The sequence below is a fragment of the Lissotriton vulgaris genome, chromosome 4_1, assembly GCF_964263255.1.
Source record: "Lissotriton vulgaris chromosome 4_1, aLisVul1.2, whole genome shotgun sequence".
NCBI classification, from domain to species: Eukaryota; Metazoa; Chordata; class Amphibia; order Caudata; family Salamandridae; genus Lissotriton; species Lissotriton vulgaris.
This window is the reverse complement of record NC_141691.1, coordinates 750,332,584-750,352,064: the sequence shown is the minus strand read 5'-3', so window position 1 is coordinate 750,352,064 and position 19,481 is coordinate 750,332,584.

Genomic DNA, 19,481 nt, shown 5'->3' with positions numbered 1-19,481 from the left:
TGTTTTGGGGCAATATGATCCAGTGCCATGTTGATTGCTTTGTCAAGATCCTTTACCACCTTATCTGGATCAGAATTGGGGGTCACAGGGGGGGCGTAAAAACGCTAGCAAAGGAGTCCGAGTTGATTTTATTCCAGGGCCTGCTCATTTTTACCTTCTTTGAGTGGGTAGATTTAATCGCATTGACTCTAATGTTGAACTTTATTATCATATGGTCAGACCATAGGATTGGGTAGAGTTCGACAATTTGAACTTCCTGAGAGTTGGTACATAGGAAATCTAAAGTATGTCCGGCCTTGTGAGTAGGACCCGTTTCTAATAACATCAAGTCCATTGCCTTAATGTTGTCCATTAATTCAGAGGTATGTGTATCTTGCCGCAATTCAATGTGATAATTAAAATCTCCTATTAACAAGAAATTTTTACATGCTAAAACATGCGGGCCAAAATTTCCAACAGCTGAGTCGCAAAGTGGGTTTTATTTTCTGGTGGTCTATAGACAAGCACTCCTTTCCATGATTCTCTGTTATTTAGGTCTAGGGAAAAGATAAGGAATTCACCCCATTCAGTGATTTGTGTGTCAATGACCAGAAGTTTTATGGATGACTTATAGACTATTGCTGTACCTCCTCCTCTCTTAGCCGTCCTATCTAATCTTAGAATACTGTAGCCCGTAGGTAGAGCTATAGCTAAATCCGGGCAGGATGTTTCTTGGAGCCAGGTCTCCGTGATGAAAAAGAGATCTGGTGATTCCTGATCCAGTAGGGCCCATATTTCTAGAGCATGCTTAGGGAGGGAACGCACATTTCCGTGCAAACATGTAAGGTGGCTGGGTAGGGGCAACGGTGCATGTGGCGGAAGGTCTTCTCTGTTACTGGAGGTATGAGGAGTGTTAAGGGAAAGAAGCTCTGAACGTGAGTATTTAATAATGGCCATTTGACGTTTTTACCACATGGAGGGGGCCTGGTGGCAGTCTGGCGGCGGTCTGGCGCGGACGGGCGCAGACGGGCTTGTATTAGGCGAGTCTTTGGCGTGCTGAGGACGTTCCCGCTGCGCTCCTGTCCCGCCAACCTCTAAGAACTACCGAGGTCCCGTCTGATTGGTGCAGGATGCACAGCGGAAGTCGTAGTCACTTCCGGTGTGCTCCTGGAATTGTCTTCCCTCCACAACAAACTGACCGAGTCAGTGGTGGACCGGGGAAGCGACGCGATCCCTTAATTTAAAATACGGCGAACAAACAATTTTTAAAAGTAAGCTCAAATAAAAGCAAACAGATGCTTGTAAGTACAATGCAAATAAAGCGCAGCGTGCCTCTCTTACTATTAGTGAGCTAGGGAGAGCGGTTGTGGCTGCAGCTTTTAAGGTGTCGGGCCCCTGATTGGTTCAGGATGCACAGCGGAAGTCGTAGTCACTTCCGGTGTGCTCCTGGAATCGCCTTCCCTCCACAACAAACTGACCGAGTCAGTGGTGGGCCGGGGAAGCGACGCGATACCTTAATTTAAAATACGGCGAACAAACAATTTTTAAAAGTAAGCTCAAATAAAAGCGAACAGATGTTTGTAAGTACAATGCAAAAAAAGCGCAGCGCACCTCTCTTACTATTAGTCAGCTAGGGAGTGCGGTTGTGGCTGCAGCTTTTAAGGTGTCGGGCCACTGATTGGTGCAGGATGCACAGCGGAAGTCGTAGTCACTTCCGGTGTGCTCCTGGAATCATCTTCCCTCCACAACAAGCTGACCGAGTCAGTGGTGGACCGGGGAAGCAACGCGATCCCTTAATTTAAAATACGGCGAACAAACAATTTTTAAAAGTAAGCTCAAATAAAAGCGAACAGAAGCTTGTAAGTACAATGCAAATAAAGCGCAGCGCACCTCTCTTACTATTAGTCAGCTAGGGAGTGCGGTTGTGGCTGCAGCTTTTAAGTTGTCGGGCCCCTGATTGGTGCAGGATGCACAGCGGAAGTCGTAGTCACTTCCGGTGTGCTCCTGGAATCGTCTTCCCTCCACAACAAGCTGACCGAGTCAGTGGTGGACCGGGGAAGCGACGCGATCCCTTAATTTAAAATACGGCAAACAAACAATTTTTAAAAGTAAGCTCAAATAAAAGCGAACAGATGCTTGTAAGTACAGTGCAAATAAAGCGCAGCGCACCTCTCTTACTATTAGTCAGCTAGGGAGTGCGGTTGTAGCTGTAGCTTTTAAGTTGTCGGGCCCCTGATTGGTGTTGGATGCACAGCGGAAGTCGTAGTCACTTCCGGTGTGCTCCTGGAATTGTCTTCCCTCCACAACAAGCTGACCGAGTCAGTGGTGGACCGGGGAAGCGACGCGATCCCTTAATTTAAAATACGGCAAACAAACAATTTTTAAAAGTAAGCTCAAATAAAAGCGAACAGATGCTTGTAAGTACAATGCAAATAAAGTGCAGCGCGCCTCTCTTACTATTAGTCAGCCTCTCTTACTTCTTAGTCTGACAACTCCTGCATTTTCAAAAGTACACACAAGGTTAATTATGTATTCTTATTACGACTCTTAAATATTACTGTGTTTTCAATGCTCTTAACTTACTTAGTTGACTAAACTGACTGGTGTTGTTGTCTCCTTATTCCATATTTATGTTAACTAGCTGGCTAGTTGATTGTGTGGTTGACTTCTGTAATTCCTTATTGCTAATTTTAACTTCTTCTCTATTTTTTAATTTAAGGTAACTCCATTTCATGTATATACATTCATTTTGAAACTCAGCAAGAATTATAAATTATCTATTCTCAAGGTAAGTATTACTTCATACTTTTCTCTTATCAATTTTGGTCTTAAGCACGACTATATCATTGTCTCCGGACACCTGAGAGACCTGCACTGGCTCCCGGTCAACAAGAGAATCACGTTCCGACTCCTCACCCACGCACACAAAGCCCTACACAACCAAGGCCCAAGATACCTCAACAGCCGCCTCAACTTCTACACTCCCACACGCCAGCTTCGATCAACCAATCACGCCCTCGCCGCCGTCCCCCGCATCGGAAGAGCCACCACAGGAGGAAGATCCTTCTCCTACCTTGCCGCCAAGACATGGAACTCCCTCCCGACCCAGCTCCGCCTGACCCAAGACCACCTCGCCTTCAGGAAGCAGCTCAAAACCTGGCTGTTCGAGCAGTAGCAGACCCCCCTCCCCAAGCGCCTTGAGACCCTCCGGGTGAGTAGCGCGCTATATAAATGCTGTGATTGATTGATTGATTGATTGGTTTTCTTTTGCCACTTATCTCTCTCTTTATTTTCTTCTCTTGACAGGCGTTCCTCCAGCTGACTACGAGTCTCGATGTTCACCTCCGAATGCAACTGCTTGAACTTCAAACTTCACAGGACTTACACGCTACTCCTCTAAATAGCGTTAGTGATCACAGGTAAGTGCTCGCCTCAACACTCGCTAGATATCCATTCTTGAATGGAGATCATACACTGTTGGTATCTCACTTTGGCATCTAAGTGGTTGGGGCCTAGGGTTATCAGGATCTGGGTATCATTGGCGTGAGATACCGTATCAAAGCCGTGGGCTTTGATTACCTTAGCTAAAGGTGATAAATATACATTAACCCCTTCCATGCTGATGACGACCCCCAGCCGTCATGCACTACAGTGCTCGGGTGCTGATGACGGCTGGGGGCCGTCATGACCGCACACGCGCTGATATCTTCAGCACAGGAGGAAAATCGAGGCAGCATTGAAGGGGTTAAATAAAGTTGGGCTTAAGATCGAACCCTGCGGGACACCTTTGTCTTTTTCCACATAAGGCGAAGAGAACGAGCCTATTTTAATTTTTGACCGCTTCCCTGTCAGATAGCTCTGTATCCATCTGTGTGCTTGACCTTCGACACCAATCTCAGCCAGCCGTTTTAGCAGGACACTATGAGAGATGGTGTCGAAGGCCGCCGACAGGTCTAATAAAATCAAGATGGCCGATTGCTTGGCATCCAGGGCCAGCCGGATGTTATCCACTACCTCCAGGAGGGCGTTTTTGGTGCTGTGGCAAGCTCTAAAGCCCGATTGAGAGGAGTCCAGTAGCATATTGTCCTCTAGATGTTTAGTTAATTGGGTATTAATTAAGGATTCCATTATTTTGCCAAATAGTGGCAAAAGGGAGATAGGACAATAATTTACTGGTTGCTCTGGGTCAGCATTATTCTTTTTTAAAATGGGTCTGACAGTTGCTTATTTCCAAGACACAGGAAAGATGGCTTGGGCTATTGATAAGTTAAAGATTGCAGTTATTTCAGTCAGCATAGCTCGGGCTATTTTTGTCAAGATCTGGGCAGATGCCGGATCACTTGGGGACCTGATTTTACTTTATTTAGTTTGTCAATGACTTCTCCCTCCGTAACAGTATGGAATTCAAAGAGGGGTTTAGACAGGGATGTTACTTCAGGGGTAGGCGAATTAGGTGGACCTGTGTGATTGTCCTTAGCATTCGGAGGTTCCGTCTCTCTGGAAAAGGCTTTATGAATGACATCAATTTTATCCTTAAAGTAAATGGAGAGCCTGTCAGCCCATTCTTGGGACTCGATGGTGAGTGGCTGGCAGGAAGAGGGATTAGATAATTCCTTTACTATAGAGTATAGTTCTTTATGCGAATTACCAGCTAATTCTATTCTGGTTCCTAGGTAAGCTTTCTTTGCTGTGGCTATCTGGCTCATGTATTCTTTATGTGCCAACTTATATAGCTGTTTATCCAAAGGATTTTTTGTTTTACGCCATTTCCGCTCGATGCACCTCATAGCCTGTTTCACTAATTTTAGATCTGGTGTAAACCAAGGGGATCTTGTGTTTGGACATTTAGTTTGCTGTTTTGGGGCAATATGATCCAGTGCCATGTTGATTGCTTTGTCAAGATCCTTTACCACCTTATCTGGATCAGAATTGGGGGTCACAGGGGGGGCGTAAAAACGCTAGCAAAGGAGTCCGAGTTGATTTTATTCCAGGGCCTGCTCATTTTTACCTTCTTTGAGTGGGTAGATTTAATCGCATTGACTCTAATGTTGAACTTTATTATCATATGGTCAGACCATAGGATTGGGTAGAGTTCGACAATTTGAACTTCCTGAGAGTTGGTACATAGGAAATCTAAAGTATGTCCGGCCTTGTGAGTAGGACCCGTTTCTAATAACATCAAGTCCATTGCCTTAATGCTGTCCATTAATTCAGAGGTATGTGTATCTTGCCGCAATTCAATGTGATAATTAACATCTCCTATTAACAAGAAATTTTTACATGCTAAAACATGCGGGCCAAAATTTCCAACAGCTGAGTCGCAAAGTGGGTTTTATTTTCTGGTGGTCTATAGACAAGCACTCCTTTCCATGATTCTCTGTTATTTAGGTCTAGGGAAAAGATAAGGAATTCACCCCATTCAGTGATTTGTGTGTCAATGACCAGAAGTTTTATGGATGACTTATAGACTATTGCTGTACCTCCTCCTCTCTTAGCCGTCCAAACTAATCTTAGAATACTGTAGCCCGTAGGTAGAGCTATAGCTAAATCCGGGCAGGATGTTTCTTGGAGCCAGGTCTCCGTGATGAAAAAGAGATCTGGTGATTCCTGATCCAGTAGGGCCCATATTTCTAGAGCATGCTTAGGGAGGGAACGCACATTTCCGTGCAAACATGTAAGGTGGCTGGGTAGGGGCAACGGTGCATGTGGCGGAAGGTCTTCTCTGTTACTGGAGGTATGAGGAGTGTTAAGGGAAAGAAGCTCTGAACGTGAGTATTTAATAATGGCCATTTGACGTTTTTACCACATGGAGGGGGCCTGGTGGCAGTCTGGCGGCGGTCTGGCGCGGACGGGCGCAGACGGGCTTGTATTAGGCGAGTCTTTGGCGTGCTGAGGACGTTCCCGCTGCGCTCCTGTCCCGCCAACCTCTAAGAACTACCGAGGTCCCGTCTGATTGATGCAGGATGCACAGCGGAAGTCGTAGTCACTTCCGGTGTGCTCCTGGAATTGTCTTCCCTCCACAACAAACTGACCGAGTCAGTGGTGGACCGGGGAAGCGACGCGATCCCTTAATTTAAAATACGGCGAACAAACAATTTTTAAAAGTAAGCTCAAATAAAAGCAAACAGATGCTTGTAAGTACAATGCAAATAAAGCGCAGCGTGCCTCTCTTACTATTAGTGAGCTAGGGAGAGCGGTTGTGGCTGCAGCTTTTAAGGTGTCGGGCCCCTGATTGGTTCAGGATGCACAGCGGAAGTCGTAGTCACTTCCGGTGTGCTCCTGGAATCGCCTTCCCTCCACAACAAACTGACCGAGTCAGTGGTGGGCCGGGGAAGCGACGCGATACCTTAATTTAAAATACGGCGAACAAACAATTTTTAAAAGTAAGCTCAAATAAAAGCGAACAGATGTTTGTAAGTACAATGCAAAAAAAGCGCAGCGCACCTCTCTTACTATTAGTCAGCTAGGGAGTGCGGTTGTGGCTGCAGCTTTTAAGGTGTCGGGCCACTGATTGGTGCAGGATGCACAGCGGAAGTCGTAGTCACTTCCGGTGTGCTCCTGGAATCATCTTCCCTCCACAACAAGCTGACCGAGTCAGTGGTGGACCGGGGAAGCAACGCGATCCCTTAATTTAAAATACGGCGAACAAACAATTTTTAAAAGTAAGCTCAAATAAAAGCGAACAGAAGCTTGTAAGTACAATGCAAATAAAGCGCAGCGCACCTCTCTTACTATTAGTCAGCTAGGGAGTGCGGTTGTGGCTGCAGCTTTTAAGTTGTCGGGCCCCTGATTGGTGCAGGATGCACAGCGGAAGTCGTAGTCACTTCCGGTGTGCTCCTGGAATCGTCTTCCCTCCACAACAAGCTGACCGAGTCAGTGGTGGACCGGGGAAGCGACGCGATCCCTTAATTTAAAATACGGCAAACAAACAATTTTTAAAAGTAAGCTCAAATAAAAGCGAACAGATGCTTGTAAGTACAGTGCAAATAAAGCGCAGCGCACCTCTCTTACTATTAGTCAGCTAGGGAGTGCGGTTGTAGCTGTAGCTTTTAAGTTGTCGGGCCCCTGATTGGTGTTGGATGCACAGCGGAAGTCGTAGTCACTTCCGGTGTGCTCCTGGAATTGTCTTCCCTCCACAACAAGCTGACCGAGTCAGTGGTGGACCGGGGAAGCGACGCGATCCCTTAATTTAAAATACGGCAAACAAACAATTTTTAAAAGTAAGCTCAAATAAAAGCGAACAGATGCTTGTAAGTACAATGCAAATAAAGTGCAGCGCGCCTCTCTTACTATTAGTCAGCCTCTCTTACTTCTTAGTCTGACAACTCCTGCATTTTCAAAAGTACACACAAGGTTAATTATGTATTCTTATTACGACTCTTAAATATTACTGTGTTTTCAATGCTCTTAACTTACTTAGTTGACTAAACTGACTGGTGTTGTTGTCTCCTTATTCCATATTTATGTTAACTAGCTGGCTAGTTGATTGTGTGGTTGACTTCTGTAATTCCTTATTGCTAATTTTAACTTCTTCTCTATTTTTTAATTTAAGGTAACTCCATTTCATGTATATACATTCATTTTGAAACTCAGCAAGAATTATAAATTATCTATTCTCAAGGTAAGTATTACTTCATACTTTTCTCTTATCAATTTTGGTCTTAAGCACGACTATATCATTGTCTCCGGACACCTGAGAGACCTGCACTGGCTCCCGGTCAACAAGAGAATCACGTTCCGACTCCTCACCCACGCACACAAAGCCCTACACAACCAAGGCCCAAGATACCTCAACAGCCGCCTCAACTTCTACACTCCCACACGCCAGCTTCGATCAACCAATCACGCCCTCGCCGCCGTCCCCCGCATCGGAAGAGCCACCACAGGAGGAAGATCCTTCTCCTACCTTGCCGCCAAGACATGGAACTCCCTCCCGACCCAGCTCCGCCTGACCCAAGACCACCTCGCCTTCAGGAAGCAGCTCAAAACCTGGCTGTTCGAGCAGTAGCAGACCCCCCTCCCCAAGCGCCTTGAGACCCTCCGGGTGAGTAGCGCGCTATATAAATGCTGTGATTGATTGATTGATTGATTGGTTTTCTTTTGCCACTTATCTCTCTCTTTATTTTCTTGTCTTGACAGGCGTTCCTCCAGCTGACTACGAGTCTCGATGTTCACCTCCGAATGCAACTGCTTGAACTTCAAACTTCACAGGACTTACACGCTACTCCTCTAAATAGCGTTAGTGATCACAGGTAAGTGCTCGCCTCAACACTCGCTAGATATCCATTCTTGAATGGAGATCATACACTGTTGGTATCTCACTTTGGCATCTAAGTGGTTGGGGCCTAGGGTTATCAGGATCTGGGTATCATTGGCGTGAGATACCGTATCAAAGCCGTGGGCTTTGATTACCTTAGCTAAAGGTGATAAATATACATTAACCCCTTCCATGCTGATGACGACCCCCAGCCGTCATGCACTACAGTGCTCGTGTGCTGATGACGGCTGGGGGCCGTCTTGACCGCACCCGCGCTGATATCTTCAGCACAGGAGGAAAATCGAGGCAGCATTGAAGGGGTTAAATAAAGTTGGGCTTAAGATCGAACCCTGCGGGACACCTTTGTCTTTTTCCACATAAGGCGAAGAGAACGAGCCTATTTTAATTTTTGACCGCTTCCCTGTCAGATAGCTCTGTATCCATCTGTGTGCTTGACCTTCGACACCAATCTCAGCCAGCCGTTTTAGCAGGACACTATGAGAGATGGTGTCGAAGGCCGCCGACAGGTCTAATAAAATCAAGATGGCCGATTGCTTGGCATCCAGGGCCAGCCGGATGTTATCCACTACCTCCAGGAGGGCGTTCTTGGTGCTGTGGCAAGCTCTAAAGCCCGATTGAGAGGAGTCCAGTAGCATATTGTCCTCTAGATGTTTAGTTAATTGGGTATTAATTAAGGATTCCATTATTTTGCCAAATAGTGGCAAAAGGGAGATAGGACAATAATTTACTGGTTGCTCTGGGTCAGCATTATTCTTTTTTAAAATGGGTCTGACAGTTGCTTATTTCCAAGACACAGGAAAGATGGCTTGGGCTATTGATAAGTTAAAGATTGCAGTTATTTCAGTCAGCATAGCTCGGGCTATTTTTGTCAAGATCTGGGCAGATGCCGGATCACTTGGGGAACCTGATTTTACTTTATTTAGTTTGTCAATGACTTCTCCCTCCGTAACAGTATGGAATTCAAAGAGGGGTTTAGACAGGGATGTTACTTCAGGGGTAGGCGAATTAGGTGGACCTGAGTGATTGTCCTTAGCATTCGGAGGTTCCGTCTCTCTGGAAAAGGCTTTATGAATGACATCAATTTTATCCTTAAAGTAAATGGAGAGCCTGTCAGCCCATTCTTGGGACTCGATGGTGAGTGGCTGGCAGGAAGAGGGATTAGATAATTCCTTTACTATAGAGTATAGTTCTTTATGCGAATTACCAGCTAATTCTATTCTGGTTCCTAGGTAAGCTTTCTTTGCTGTGGCTATCTGGCTCATGTATTCTTTATGTGCCAACTTATATAGCTGTTTATCCAAAGGATTTTTTGTTTTACGCCATTTCCGCTCGATGCACCTCATAGCCTGTTTCACTAATTTTAGATCTGGTGTAAACCAAGGGGATCTTGTGTTTGGACATTTAGTTTGCTGTTTTGGGGCAATATGATCCAGTGCCATGTTGATTGCTTTGTCAAGATCCTTTACCACCTTATCTGGATCAGAATTGGGGGTCACAGGGGGGGCGTAAAAACGCTAGCAAAGGAGTCCGAGTTGATTTTATTCCAGGGCCTGCTCATTTTTACCTTCTTTGAGTGGGTAGATTTAATCGCATTGACTCTAATGTTGAACTTTATTATCATATGGTCAGACCATAGGATTGGGTAGAGTTCGACAATTTGAACTTCCTGAGAGTTGGTACATAGGAAATCTAAAGTATGTCCGGCCTTGTGAGTAGGACCCGTTTCTAATAACATCAAGTCCATTGCCTTAATGTTGTCCATTAATTCAGAGGTATGTGTATCTTGCCGCAATTCAATGTGATAATTAAAATCTCCTATTAACAAGAAATTTTTACATGCTAAAACATGCGGGCCAAAATTTCCAATAGCTGAGTCGCAAAGTGGGTTTTATTTTCTGGTGGTCTATAGACAAGCACTCCTTTCCATGATTCTCTGTTATTTAGGTCTAGGGAAAAGATAAGGAATTCACCCCATTCAGTGATTTGTGTGTCAATGACCAGAAGTTTTATGGATGACTTATAGACTATTGCTGTACCTCCTCCTCTCTTAGCCGTCCTATCTAATCTTAGAATACTGTAGCCCGTAGGTAGAGCTATAGCTAAATCCGGGCAGGATGTTTCTTGGAGCCAGGTCTCCGTGATGAAAAAGAGATCTGGTGATTCCTGATCCAGTAGGGCCCATATTTCTAGAGCATGCTTAGGGAGGGAACGCACATTTCCGTGCAAACATGTAAGGTGGCTGGGTAGGGGCAACGGTGCATGTGGCGGAAGGTCTTCTCTGTTACTGGAGGTATGAGGAGTGTTAAGGGAAAGAAGCTCTGAACGTGAGTATTTAATAATGGCCATTTGACGTTTTTACCACATGGAGGGGGCCTGGTGGCAGTCTGGCGGCGGTCTGGCGCGGACGGGCGCAGACGGGCTTGTATTCGGCGAGTCTTTGGCGTGCTGAGGACGTTCCCGCTGCGCTCCTGTCCCGCCAACCTCTAAGAACTACCGAGGTCCCGTCTGATTGGTGCAGGATGCACAGCGGAAGTCGTAGTCACTTCCGGTGTGCTCCTGGAATTGTCTTCCCTCCACAACAAACTGACCGAGTCAGTGGTGGACCGGGGAAGCGACGCGATCCCTTAATTTAAAATACGGCGAACAAACAATTTTTAAAAGTAAGCTCAAATAAAAGCGAACAGATGCTTGTAAGTACAATGCAAATAAAGCGCAGCGTGCCTCTCTTACTATTAGTGAGCTAGGGAGAGCGGTTGTGGCTGCAGCTTTTAAGGTGTCGGGCCCCTGATTGGTTCAGGATGCACAGCGGAAGTCGTAGTCACTTCCGGTGTGCTCCTGGAATCGCCTTCCCTCCACAACAAACTGACCGAGTCAGTGGTGGGCCGGGGAAGTGACGCGATACCTTAATTTAAAATACGGCGAACAAACAATTTTTAAAAGTAAGCTCAAATAAAAGCGAACAGATGTTTGTAAGTACAATGCAAAAAAAGCGCAGCGCGCCTCTCTTACTATTAGTCAGCTAGGGAGTGCGGTTGTGGCTGCAGCTTTTAAGGTGTCGGGCCACTGATTGGTGCAGGATGCACAGCGGAAGTCGTAGTCACTTCCGGTGTGCTCCTGGAATCATCTTCCCTCCACAACAAGCTGACCGAGTCAGTGGTGGACCGGGGAAGCAACGCGATCCCTTAATTTAAAATACGGCAAACAAACAATTTTTAAAAGTAAGCTCAAATAAAAGCGAACAGAAGCTTGTAAGTACAATGCAAATAAAGCGCAGCGCACCTCTCTTACTATTAGTCAGCTAGGGAGTGCGGTTGTGGCTGCAGCTTTTAAGTTGTCGGGCCCCTGATTGGTGCAGGATGCACAGCGGAAGTCGTAGTCACTTCCGGTGTGCTCCTGGAATCGTCTTCCCTCCACAACAAGCTGACCGAGTCAGTGGTGGACCGGGGAAGCGACGCGATCCCTTAATTTAAAATACGGCAAACAAACAATTTTTAAAAGTAAGCTCAAATAAAAGCGAACAGATGCTTGTAAGTACAATGCAAATAAAGCGCAGCGCACCTCTCTTACTATTAGTCAGCTAGAGAGTGCGGTTGTAGCTGTAGCTTTTAAGTTGTCGGGCCCCTGATTGGTGTTGGATGCACAGCGGAAGTCGTAGTCACTTCCGGTGTGCTCCTGGAATTGTCTTCCCTCCACAACAAGCTGACCGAGTCAGTGGTGGACCGGGGAAGCGACGCGATCCCTTAATTTAAAATACGGCAAACAAACAATTTTTAAAAGTAAGCTCAAATAAAAGCGAACAGATGCTTGTAAGTACAATGCAAATAAAGCGCAGCGCGCCTCTCTTACTATTAGTCAGCCTCTCTTACTTCTTAGTCTGACAACTCCTGCATTTTCAAAAGTACACACAAGGTTAATTATGTATTCTTATTACGACTCTTAAATATTACTGTGTTTTCAATGCTCTTAACTTACTTAGTTGACTAAACTGACTGGTGTTGTTGTCTCCTTATTCCATATTTATGTTAACTAGCTGGCTAGTTGATTGTGTGGTTGACTTCTGTAATTCCTTATTGCTAATTTTAACTTCTTCTCTATTTTTTAATTTAAGGTAACTCCATTTCATGTATATACATTCATTTTGAAACTCAGCAAGAATTATAAATTATCTATTCTCAAGGTAAGTATTACTTCATACTTTTCTCTTATCAATTTTGGTCTTAAGCACGACTATATCATTGTCTCCGGACACCTGAGAGACCTGCACTGGCTCCCGGTCAACAAGAGAATCACGTTGACCGTTCCGATCCAGTAAGGCCTGCTCTCTTTCGAGATCAGGCTTTTATGGGTTGTGCAGCTGTATGTTCCCTCGTCAACCTTTCCTTGGAAACGGGAGTAGTTCCAGCTAAGTGGAAGCAAGCTGTGGTGTCCCCAATTATCAAAAAGCCCTCCCTGGACCCGGCCAAGCCTGAAAGCTATCGCCCCATTTCGTTGCTACCTTGGCCAGCCAAGATCACTGAGGCCCATGTCAACTTGGCCCTGTCTGAACATCTTGTATGGACCAATGCCCTCGACCCCACACAAAACGGATTCCGTGCCGGCCACAGCACGGAAACTGCGTTACTTGTGATGGTGGAACATCTCCGTGCAAGGTTGGATGCTGGTCAAACGGCGGCGCTTATATTGTTAGACCTTAGCGCCGCCTTTGACACGGTAGACCACAGCATCCTCCTGCATCGGCTTTAGGAGACCGGCATTGGCGGTCAGGTGTTGCAATGGTTCCACTCCTTTCTAGATAACCGCTCCTTCTGTGTTGCCATCCCTCCCTTCAAGTCCAATTTCCAACCGCTGGCCATGGGGGTTCCGCAAGGGTCCTCGCTGAGTCCCACGTTGTTCAATCTTTACGTGAGACCGCTGGCTGATGTCGCTAGGCAGTGGGGCCTAACTTTGGTCTCATATGCCGACGACACACAGCTGGCGGTTACTCTCAGCGGGGATGCGGAGACTGAGGCCCCCAGGTTTCAGTCTGGACTGAAGGCGGTGGCTAGCTGGTTGACAGGCAACTGCCTTCAGCTAAATGCCACAAAAACGGAGGTGATGGTTGTCGGTAAGGGAGTGGAGCTGTGGGGTGACCAATGGTGGCCCTCTGAGCTGGGACCCACTCCGACCCCGGTATCTGAGATGAAAAACCTGGGGGTCTGGCTGGATGCGGGCCTCTCCTTTGTAGGGCATACTAAAAAAACTGTGGCCTGTTGTTTCGGTCTCCTAAGGGGCTTGAGACCTGTTCTCAAGTTCTTTGACGCCCCGACCAGGCAGCTGGTGATCCAGGCAACTATCATCTCCCGCCTGGATTATGCCAGCTCTCTTCTGGCTGGGGCTAACCAGGCCGAGCTAACCCGTCTGCAGCGGGTTCAGAATGCTGCGGCGAGGGCGATTGTCGGCCTGCCCAGATTCAGCTCGGTGGCAACTGTCCTTCGTACCCTACATTGGCTCCCTGTCAGGAAGCGCATCCTTTTTAAGGTCTTGTGTCTCGCTTTTAAGATTCTGAGAGGTATTGGCCCGGAAATCCTATCCAGCTGTCTTTCCTTTTATGTTCCCACCGCACCCTCCGTTCCCAGGGTTTGGCCCTTGCGGTGGTCCCCAGATTTAGGCTTAGTCGCATGGGTGGCCGCTCGTTTAGTGTAAAGGCCGCGTCAGCATGGAACTCCCTTCCTGTTGAAATTCGTCTGATGGAGGACCTCTTGACTTTCCGGAGGGCTTTAAAAACTTTCCTGTTTTAGCTGCTTTCATGTTTTTAGTTTCCTGTTGTGTTATGTTCTACCTTGTCTCTGCGCCGGGACGCCCCTTGGCTGGGGTATCTGTGCGCATAATAAATCAATATAACATAACATAACGTTCCGACTCCTCACCCACGCACACAAAGCCCTACACAACCAAGGCCCAAGATACCTCAACAGCCGCCTCAACTTCTACACTCCCACACGCCAGCTTCGATCAACCAATCACGCCCTCGCCACCGTCCCCCGCATCGGAAGAGCCACCACAGGAGGAAGATCCTTCTCCTACCTTGCCGCCAAGACATGGAACTCCCTCCCGACCCAGCTCCGCCTGACCCAAGACCACCTCGCCTTCAGGAAGCAGCTCAAAACCTGGCTGTTCGAGCAGTAGCAGACCCCCCTCCCCAAGCGCCTTGAGACCCTCCGGGTGAGTAGCGCGCTATATAAATGCTGTGATTGATTGATTGATTGATTGGTTTTCTTTTGCCACTTATCTCTCTCTTTATTTTCTTCTCTTGACAGGCGTTCCTCCAGCTGACTACGAGTCTCGATGTTCACCTCCGAATGCAACTGCTTGAACTTCAAACTTCACAGGACTTACACGCTACTCCTCTAAATAGCGTTAGTGATCACAGGTAAGTGCTCGCCTCAACACTCGCTAGATATCCATTCTTGAATGGAGATCATACACTGTTGGTATCTCACTTTGGCATCTAAGTGGTTGGGGCCTAGGGTTATCAGGATCTGGGTATCATCGGCGTAAGATACCGTATCAAAGCCGTGGGCTTTGATTACCTTAGCTAAAGGTGATGAATATACATTAACCCCTTCCATGCTGATGACGACCCCCAGCCGTCATGCACTACAGTGCTCGTGTGCTGATGACGGCTGGGGGCCGTCATGACCGCACCCGCGCTGATATCTTCAGCACAGGAGGAAAATCGAGGCAGCATTGAAGGGGTTAAATAAAGTTGGGCTTAAGATCGAACCCTGCGGGACACCTTTGTCTTTTTCCACATAAGGCGAAGAGAACGAGCCTATTTTAATTTTTGACCGCTTCCCTGTCAGATAGCTCTGTATCCATCTGTGTGCTTGACCTTCGACACCAATCTCAGCCAGCCGTTTTAGCAGGACACTATGAGAGATGGTGTCGAAGGCCGCCGACAGGTCTAATAAAATCAAGATGGCCGATTGCTCGGCATCCAGGGCCAGCCGGATGTTATCCACTACCTCCAGGAGGGCGTTCTTGGTGCTGTGGCAAGCTCTAAAGCCCGATTGAGAGGAGTCCAGTAGCATATTGTCCTCTAGATGTTTAGTTAATTGGGTATTAATTAAGGATTCCATTATTTTGCCAAATAGTGGCAAAAGGGAGATAGGACAATAATTTACTGGTTGCTCTGGGTCAGCATTATTCTTTTTTAAAATGGGTCTGACAGTTGCTTATTTCCAAGACACAGGAAAGATGGCTTGGGCTATTGATAAGTTAAAGATTGCAGTTATTTCAGTCAGCATAGCTCGGGCTATTTTTGTCAAGATCTGGGCAGATGCCGGATCACTTGGGGAACCTGATTTTACTTTATTTAGTTTGTCAATGACTTCTCCCTCCGTAACAGTATGGAATTCAAAGAGGGGTTTAGACAGGGATGTTACTTCAGGGGTAGGCGAATTAGGTGGACCTGTGTGATTGTCCTTAGCATTCGGAGGTTCCGTCTCTCTGGAAAAGGCTTTATGAATGACATCAATTTTATCCTTAAAGTAAATGGAGAGCCTGTCAGCCCATTCTTGGGACTCAATGGTGAGTGGCTGGCAGGAAGAGGGATTAGATAATTCCTTTACTATAGAGTATAGTTCTTTATGCGAATTACCAGCTAATTCTATTCTGGTTCCTAGGTAAGCTTTCTTTGCTGTGGCTATCTGGCTCATGTATTCTTTATGTGCCAACTTATATAGCTGTTTATACAAAGGATTTTTTGTTTTACGCCATTTCCGCTCGATGCACCTCATAGCCTGTTTCACTAATTTTAGATCTGGTGTAAACCAAGGGGATCTTGTGTTTGGACATTTAGTTTGCTGTTTTGGGGCAATATGATCCAGTGCCATGTTGATTGCTTTGTCAAGATCCTTTACCACCTTATCTGGATCAGAATTGGGGGTCACAGGGGGGGCGTAAAAACGCTAGCAAAGGAGTCCGAGTTGATTTTATTCCAGGGCCTGCTCATTTTTACCTTCTTTGAGTGGGTAGATTTAATCGCATTGACTCTAATGTTGAACTTTATTATCATATGGTCAGACCATAGGATTGGGTAGAGTTCGACAATTTGAACTTCCTGAGAGTTGGTACATAGGAAATCTAAAGTATGTCCGGCCTTGTAAGTAGGACCCGTTTCTAATAACATCAAGTCCATTGCCTTAATGTTGTCCATTAATTCAGAGGTATGTGTATCTTGCCGCAATTCAATGTGATAATTAAAATCTCCTATTAACAAGAAATTTTTACATGCTAAAACATGCGGGCCAAAATTTCCAACAGCTGAGTCGCAAAGTGGGTTTTATTTTCTGGTGGTCTATAGACAAGCACTCCTTTCCATGATTCTCTGTTATTTAGGTCTAGGGAAAAGATAAGGAATTCACCCCATTCAGTGATTTGTGTGTCAATGACCAGAAGTTTTATGGATGACTTATAGACTATTGCTGTACCTCCTCCTCTCTTAGCCGTCCTATCTAATCTTAGAATACTGTAGCCCGTAGGTAGAGCTATAGCTAAATCCGGGCAGGATGTTTCTTGGAGCCAGGTCTCCGTGATGAAAAAGAGATCTGGTGATTCCTGATCCAGTAGGGCCCATATTTCTAGAGCATGCTTAGGGAGGGAACGCACATTTCCGTGCAAACATGTAAGGTGGCTGGGTAGGGGCAACGGTGCATGTGGCGGAAGGTCTTCTCTGTTACTGGAGGTATGAGGAGTGTTAAGGGAAAGAAGCTCTGAACGTGAGTATTTAATAATGGCCATTTGACGTTTTTACCACATGGAGGGGGCCTGGTGGCAGTCTGGCGGCGGTCTGGCGCGGACGGGCGCAGACGGGCTTGTATTAGGCGAGTCTTTGGCGTGCTGAGGACGTTCCCGCTGCGCTCCTGTCCCGCCAACCTCTAAGAACTACCGAGGTCCCGTCTGATTGGTGCAGGATGCACAGCGGAAGTCGTAGTCACTTCCGGTGTGCTCCTGGAATTGTCTTCCCTCCACAACAAACTGACCGAGTCAGTGGTGGACCGGGGAAGCGACGCGATCCCTTAATTTAAAATACGGCGAACAAACAATTTTTAAAAGTAAGCTCAAATAAAAGCAAACAGATGCTTGTAAGTACAATGCAAAAAAAGCGCAGCGCACCTCTCTTACTATTAGTCAGCTAGGGAGTGCGGTTGTGGCTGCAGCTTTTAAGGTGTCGGGCCACTGATTGGTGCAGGATGCACAGCGGAAGTCGTAGTCACTTCCGGTGTGCTCCTGGAATCATCTTCCCTCCACAACAAGCTGACCGAGTCAGTGGTGGACCGGGGAAGCAACGCGATCCCTTAATTTAAAATACGGCGAACAAACAATTTTTAAAAGTAAGCTCAAATAAAAGCGAACAGATGCTTGTAAGTACAATGCAAATAAAGCGCAGCGTGCCTCTCTTACTATTAGTGAGCTAGGGAGAGCGGTTGTGGCTGCAGCTTTTAAGGTGTCGGGCCCCTGATTGGTTCAGGATGCACAGCGGAAGTCGTAGTCACTTCCGGTGTGCTCCTGGAATTGTCTTCCCTCCACAACAAGCTGACCGAGTCAGTGGTGGACCGGGGAAGCGACGCGATCCCTTAATTTAAAATACGGCAAACAAACAATTTTTAAAAGTAAGCTCAAATAAAAGCGAACAGATGCTTGTAAGTACAATGCAAATAAAGCGCAGCGCGCCTCTCTTACTATTAGTCAGCCTCTCTTACTTCTTAGTCTGACAACTCCTGCATTTTCAAAAGTACACACAAGGTTAATTATGTATTCTTATCACGACTCTTAAATATTACTGTGTTTGCAATGCTCTTAACTTACTTAGTTGACTAAAGTGACTGGTGTTGTTGTCTCCTTATTCCATATTTATGTTAACTAGCTGGCTAGTTGATTGTGTGGTTGACCTCTGTAATTCCTTATTGCTAATTTTAACTTCTTCTCTATTTTTTAATTTAAGGTAACTCCATTTCATTTATATACATTCATTTTGAAACTCAGCAAGAATTACAAATTATCTATTCTCAAGGTAAGTATTACTTCATACTTTTCTCTTATCAATTTTGGTCTTAAGCACGACTATATCATTGTCTCCGGACACCTGAGAGACCTGCACTGGCTCCTGGTCAACAAGAGAATCACGTTCCGACTCCTCACCCACGCGCACAAAGCCCTACACAACCAAGGCCCAAGATACCTCAACAGCCGCCTCAACTTCTACACTCCCACACGCCAGCTTCGATCAACCAACCACGCCCTCGCCGCCGTCCCCCGCATCCGAAGAGCCACCACAGGAAGAAGATCCTTCTCCTACCTTGCCGCCAAGACATGGAACTCCCTCCCGACCCACCTCCGCCTGACCCAAGACCACCTCACCTTCAGGAAGCAGCTCAAGACCTGGCTGTTCGAGCAGTAGCAGACCCCCCCTCCCCAAGCGCCTTGAGACCCTTCGGGTGAGTAGCGCGCTATATAAATGCTGTGATTGATTGATTGATTGATTGGTTTTCTTTTGCCACTTAGCTCTCTCTTTATTTTCTTCTCTTGACAGGCGTTCCTCCCGCTGACTACGAGTCTCGATGTTCACCTCTGAATGCAACTGCTTGAACTTCAAACTTCACAGGACTTACACGCTACTACTAGGTCCGGGGAGGAACTGGAGGATCTCCTGGCCAATTTCAACCTCTTTGAATTTATAGCAAGGGAGGGGGAACCTAGAACACCAACGTTTAACTATATTTTTGTGACATCTGCTATTCTTAATTATACTATTTCTTATTGCACTGTCCCATCCCCCTTTAGTGATCATAACCCTGTCCTTTTGATCGTGTCCTGGGGGGATTTTATGGGCCCTAAGCCAGGACAGGCCAGACCTGGACCTACCCTACGCCCAATAGACCATGGTAGACGGTTGAGGTGGGGGAATGTGGGGGAATGTGGTTCCTGGTGATTTTTACTCTGACATTGGTCCGCAGATAAATGATCAGATCACGATCTGCCTAGACCCTTCCTCACAAGGCCATGACATCATGGACGCCTTCCAGTCAATATGCAGTATAGTATCTTCCAACCTCACGGCCCCACGGGGCAGGGGAGAGTCAAAACACTACAGGTGGTTTGATCCCGCCTGCACCAAAGCACTTAAAGCCCTAAAATTTGCCCTTAAAGCAAACCCCAGGGACAGGGGTTACAAATTTGTGAA